The sequence below is a fragment of the Lepus europaeus genome, chromosome 5 (assembly GCF_033115175.1).
Source record: "Lepus europaeus isolate LE1 chromosome 5, mLepTim1.pri, whole genome shotgun sequence".
NCBI lineage: Eukaryota > Metazoa > Chordata > Mammalia > Lagomorpha > Leporidae > Lepus > Lepus europaeus.
The window spans coordinates 115,519,772-115,526,020 of record NC_084831.1 but is presented as its reverse complement, the minus strand read 5'-3'; the positions used below and the strand labels follow the sequence as shown (position 1 = coordinate 115,526,020).

Here is a 6,249-nt window from a genome sequence, read left to right as displayed (position 1 = left end):
TTACCATTCTCTTAGGTGAAAAAATGTTATTTCAGTAATTTAAATTCCATTATTTTGAGCTGGCCTCGCGTGAGTTGGTCATTTTGCAGCCGGCTGGTGGGATCTATAAGCGAGACTAACACAAATTTACAAACTTTAAAAGAGCACGGGTAAGTGGTCCTTGGGGGAAGGAGGCGGCTGGGCTGTTTGCGGCGTTAAAGAAAAGCGCGCGGCTGCAGGGAACCCGCCGACGGGTTCCTCGAAAATCCACTTACCCGTGCCAGCATCCTCACAGCGGGAACGAGGGCAAGGCAAGCGACCTGAGGCTTCCTGAAGGGCAGACAAAGCGCCCGACGGGGCGGACAGCCCCGCCTGAGCCCGCAGACCCGCCGCGCCCCGCGCGACCTTCCTCTGCCTGCACAGCCCCCGCCCCAGGCCCTTCCTAAACAGCCCCTTGCGGCCAGGGAACGTGGCTCCTGGCACCCTGCGGAAGCCACTTTTCCTGGCGACGAGAGCCTTCGAAGCCCGGTCCACCGACCAGAGGACGAGCCTTGCCACCGGGACGCGTCCTGGAGCCGAGTCCGGGCGGGAGGCGAGGCTGCGATAGCTCTCAGGGCTGCGCGGCCCCTGTCGCTCAGGCCGGGGGAGTCAGGCACCCTGAGCTTCACAAACGCCGAATGCCTCTCTTTGGACGAATTTTGGGAAAATGGAGTAAATTTCTCGAATCGTTTACCAAAAGTTGAAACCCAATATGTGGACAGACGATTATGTTCGAAAAAAGAGAAGCGCCCAACGTGGGGCTCGAACCCACGACCCTGAGATTAAGAGTCTCATGCTCTACCGACTGAGCTAGCCGGGCCCTGGGAAAGTGGCCCTTCCTACATCTATATCATTATCTTCTAATGGGGAGCGACGCTTAATTACATACGTCTCGCTGTGAAGATATCTAGGATTTCGTGGAGGAAAGAAAACTTGAACGGCAGCCTTCGGCCACTGAGTAGCCCGGGTTCAGAGAGACGGGCTCTGCGCGGAGCCGGGCAGGTTTGCCAAGAAGCCGGAATCACGACTGCCGAAACCCCCAAGTTCCTGCAAATTCGTTCTGGACCGGGCCGCTCCCAGAGCCCGGCTTTTCCGACCCCGACCCCGAGGAGAAGGCGGAAGAGTGCGAGGGGAGAGGACGAGGGAAAGAAGGCCTCAGCATTCATTCCCGGAGTAACTTTGTTTTTAAATAAAAGTTTGTGTTGCCTGAATGAAGGGCCGTGCTCATTCCTCGGGGGTCGGGGTGAGGTAGGGCCTTTCAAAGGTCAGGACCCTCCCAGAACCACCTCGGAAAGAGCACCGCGGCGTAACCCGTACCCAGAACCCTACGGCAGCCCCGCAGCCTGCAAAGCCCAATCGGAGTGCGCGGAACCGTACACGGGCCCCAAAGACTCGACACTGCCTGCAAGGCGATGCCCCGCTTTGTTTGTGACTGTGGATTCGCCGGGCCGGCGTGGCCCCGGGCGAACGCCGCTTCCGGCTGAGCCTCGGGTCGCGTCTCTGCCCGAGAAGCCCGCGACGTGGCGGGGGCTCGGAGACGCCGCTTCCGCCTCCTCTGCCGCCGGCCGCCGACCATCGGGACGCCGAGAGAAGCGCCCTCGCCTGGCGCCCGGACCGATGGACCCGTCGGCGACGGCGGGCCGGGGTGAGGGGCCCCGGGAGCACAAAGCGACCCGAGGAGGCGCGCGGGAAGGGCGCCGCCGAGGGAGGGGCGCGCCCCTCGGAACGGTTACAAATAAATTAGTAGAAAAGGCGAAGAGGTTAGCACCCGAGCTCGTTGGCGTGGGTTTTGGTGCGCCTGCCCCTGAGAAGCGGAAGGAGAGTACCGTCCGTCACGGGGACGGGAGACGGGACCGCACCCCCGCCGCGCTGGGAGAAAAAATAGTGCCCGGGGCGGAAGGAGAAAAAAGGGCGCTGGTAAAAGCGCCGGGCGGAGTAAATGGCGACCTGAAGAGACCGGCCGAAGTCTAGTTCCGGTTTAAACCGGAGTCCCCGGCAGTTTAAACTCTTCCCGCCGTGTCCCTTTGATTTGTGGTAACGTTAACCGGGCTCCTTTGCTGGGAGGGCGCGGAGGAAGGCCAGCTGTCCCTCAGGGCGGCGACACTCAAGTCACCCGGATGTGAGCTGAGCCGTCGGTGGGCGTGTCGGTGGGCGTGCCTGTGGGCGTGTCTCCTGGGCCCTGTCAACCCTGGGGCCTGTCAATCCTGGGACCTGTGAACCCTGGGACCTGTCTTGCAGCTGCCTGAACAGGTGTTTGTTCCAGAAATGTCTCAAGTAGCTCACAGCTGACCAGGTGCCCTGGGCCTAAGATGTTTGATGGGTGAAAAACAACCATTGCTTGTAACACCCTTTCGCCCTAAAGTACAATGGCGACATTACTCTGGACTGAAAACGGAAAGACAAAAATACCTAAAGGTTTAAGTAAGTTACAAAAGGTGTAAAAGTCACAAAAGATTTGGAAAAAAGTTAATATGTTGAGAAAACTTTTATGTGTGATAAAGTTAACTAATTCTTAAAATATTGTTTACAAGGTTTTCGAATTTTGAACATTAATGTCAAAGGTACAGTGACATAAAATTAAAGTCTAATCTGTTAAAGCGATGAGGTTTTTAACATTATGTATAAAAATATCAGTATGTTAACAAATCTAAAAATTGTCGATTTTAAATTTTAAAACGATTTTGTAAACAATGGCAATATCTCTTTTTAGTAATTTTCTTCTTAACTGGTTATTCTGTGTCGTTTTCTAGTCAGATCCTAAAAAGCTCTCTTCTGGTTCTGTTTGAAAAGAGCTGAGTTTTAAAAGCGTTAAGGTTATTTGGATATGTACTTATTTTAAAGTATCTGAGTAATTGCTTTATTTATAACTATGAATAAATCTGATCTATAACTGGTTAAATCACCCTGACTAAATAGATGGGTATTATTTTACAATGTTAAGAAATCTTATTTTAACCAGATATTTTAAGCCCTCCTGATATCTTTGACAAGCTTCCTAAAAATCAAAGTTCTGAATTCTTTGGACTTTGATATTTCCAGTTGGGCCCTTAGAAATGTCAAAGGCTACTGCTCTGACCTTGACAACACCAACTAACTAGGCTGTTTGGATTATTTTACAGGTACTGTCCAGATATGAAGTGGTGCTAAACTTTAAGTTATGATAATACAAAATGCTACTGATACAAATGTCCAGAAGTTGTGTTGTTATCAGTCATTATGGCTATCTTAATAAAAAGGCCCAGGGGCCTACAAAGGATAAATGTTTACAAAATCCTGTAGGTGTTTTCTAAAATTCTGTGTCAACAGGTGCCTCTTCTTGTCAGCCCATGAGTTTTGTAATTTAACCATGTCTGTATAAAGTCTCCTGTCGTCCACAGCTTTGTATTCTCCTCTAAAACCACTTACAATCAGATTTATTTTAAAAGAGAGGGGAGTTTCTAACAAATGTTCTTAATGCAGATTTTCTGACAACTTTAAAATCAATAATTTGATTAAGAGATTCAAAAGCTCTGAGAAAGGAAAATATGAAAAAATTAGGACATTGTTGGCCTGTATTTGTTTAGATGTTTCCTCTTCTGCTTCCAAAGGACTTTTTCAGTGACTTCTATTGTATTCAGCCCTGTAAGCAGATACAGCTACATTTAACAATGGACTACAGGTTCCAGCTGAGAAAAAATGTTAGTTTTTTTATCCCCCCCCCCCGAGTTTTCTTTTACCAAAAACAGAAGGTAATTCTAATCAATTGATGGTAGATTTTTAAAAGCAATTAAAGACTTTTTAAAAAGCTGCTTTATCATCCTGTCTTGTGATGCATGTTATGTACGTGTTAACTGAGTGTACATGTTATATGTTGTGCCTGTGTGAAAAAAATTCTGCTAAGGACTCTATTTTCATTGGTTTATAGATTAAAAGAACTCTCATAGAAATTGAAACTGTTAAGTTAGCCCAAAATGCCTTAACCCAAAATGCCTTTTTGGTTCACATGACTCAAATAAATCTCTGATAGGTGGGTTGTTTTAAATTTACTGATTAAAAAACCTAAAAAAAAATTTTTTAAGACATTGACATGTTTGTGTTTGGGTTTGCTGATCAAACTGATGTAGGCAGGCAGATGGGATAAAATTGATTAGATTTGTGAGCTGGAAGACCTGCCCTCTACCACGCTCCCTGTGTGATCTCATGCCCCTACCTGACCCCACCTGTACGCCCACCTGCCAATCAGGCTATGTAACCACTCCCCTTTGGAAGTGGGTGAAAGGCCTGCAGCAGAGTGGGCCCCTCCCTAACTGCCTTTGTTGTTGCCTTTGCTGCCCAGGCCTTGGGGCATGTGGCCACTGGCCTGCCTTCCTGCCTGTGTGCTTGCTGCACGTGGCTGGCTCCTGGCCTGCTCTCTGCTTAGTATGGACCCCAACTTAGCCTCTAGACTTCTCTTTCTCCCCCAAATAAAGCCCTCACTCTCTTGTGCATTTCTGGCACTGAATAAAATCCTTAAAACTTGCCATGTTGTCTTGTCTATTTGAGCCAGTATTCAGAATTCTTCTCTAAATATGTGGCAAGAGCCCACAAAGCTTATTAATTTTGGAAAATATTAATAAGCAAAATGGTATTCAAACAAGTTATACTTGTGCTAGGTATTTATAATCAACAATCATAAAGGTATAATATTGTCCTAAAAACTAATTAGGTAAGGGTATAATGTCCAATTTAGCTTTTAGAGTGGTTCTTTGGCAAGATCATGACATAAGGTAATAATTGTGCTTATCTAATATTTTAATTTCTTAGATGATTTACAATTAAAATATAATTTTTATATTTATATATAATATAATTCAATATATTAAACAATAATATATTGTGCATTAATATAATATATTAAATATTACTATAATATTAATAAATACAGATATTAATATGATATATTAAATAATATTTTTATATTATATTGTAAATATAATTACAAATATACATTTAATTATATAAATATAATTATAATTACAATTACACATAATGCCAAAGGTAAATGTTTCCAATACATGTACTCTTATCTTAAAATTTATAAAAGACCTTGGGCCTTCTTTGCAAATGTTTCCATAAGTTGTTGCTATCAGATGCTCACTTGATCTTAAGGGTGAGCAGCAGGAGAGGCCTGCCTTGTGGCCTCACTTTGTCCTCTTCAGGATGATCTCACAGCTTAGATTTATTTTGCCATGGACACAGTAGACAGGCAACCCCCCTTTTTCAAACCAAACTAAGGGAGAGATAAAAAGCTTTACTAATGACTTCAAATTTATAAACAGGTTGGGTAAGGTGGTCATCATATTTCAATCTTAACTAAGAAGACACAACTCTCCTCATGGGCATTGTCTTATCTCACAGGAAAAACGTTGTCAAGACGTGCCTCTGACTATAGATTTCTCGCCAAGGCCACCAAAGATTAGGGATGGGCCTGAGCACCCCCTTGGCTAACATCCAAAGGCTGCCCTGTGACCTACTTTAACTAGGACCAGGAGGAAAAGGAACAAGTTGGACAGTAGGAACGGTGTAAAGATGGGTGGCCGGTCAGTTAGTAACAGCTTTACACAGTGACCTGCCATCGAGGAGACCCAGCAAGGGTAATCCACCCCAAATGGCACTGGTTTTTGATGTGAAAAGCCAGAACCTTGGCAAACAGCTGTCGTGACAGAAGCCAGCTTCCAAAGAGCCCTATCAGCTCTACTAAGAACTGGGTCACTAAAAATGGAACAACCCTGGGGCTGAAGGGCTCCCAGGTTGGCTCCAAGCTAACAAAGGCCTTTCACTGCCCAGCTTCCAAAGTACCCCCCCCCCCCCCCCCCCCCCCCGCTATTGAGGGGATGGCCTGGGGTCAGTAACGTTACAGGCAGGACTGTAAACTCCGTTTTTAAAGATGCCACCTACTGGACACCAGCCTCCTATTCAAGCCAGCCCTCCTCCCAGGACAGCCCGGTAATGGGAATGAACAGGTGTCTCCCCCAAGGAGGTTCACACCCCCTGATGATGTCTCTTCTGATACCCCATGTGCAGAGACAGATAGTTCTGGTCCTCACACCAGCCAGGCCTTAACACCCACCTAATTATCATCAGACTCTTTTATAAAGCCACCAAGAGGGGAAAAGAGAAGCCCTGTTTTGGGGATAGATGTAACAGGGCTTTCAAGCAAATTAAACAGGCCCTCATAAATGCCTCAGCTATAGGGCTCCGAGACACAGCTAA

The 6,249-nt window shown here is 46.4% G+C and overlaps 1 non-coding gene across 1 annotated transcript; it reads right to left on the bottom strand.

Annotated features, from left to right (window-relative positions):
* Positions 1 to 765: 765 nt before the first annotated feature.
* TRNAK-CUU (transfer RNA lysine (anticodon CUU)) lies at positions 766 to 838 on the bottom strand. The gene has a single exon. It is a non-coding gene; the product is annotated as a tRNA-Lys (tRNA).
* Between the last annotated feature and the right edge of the window lie 5,411 nt (positions 839 to 6,249).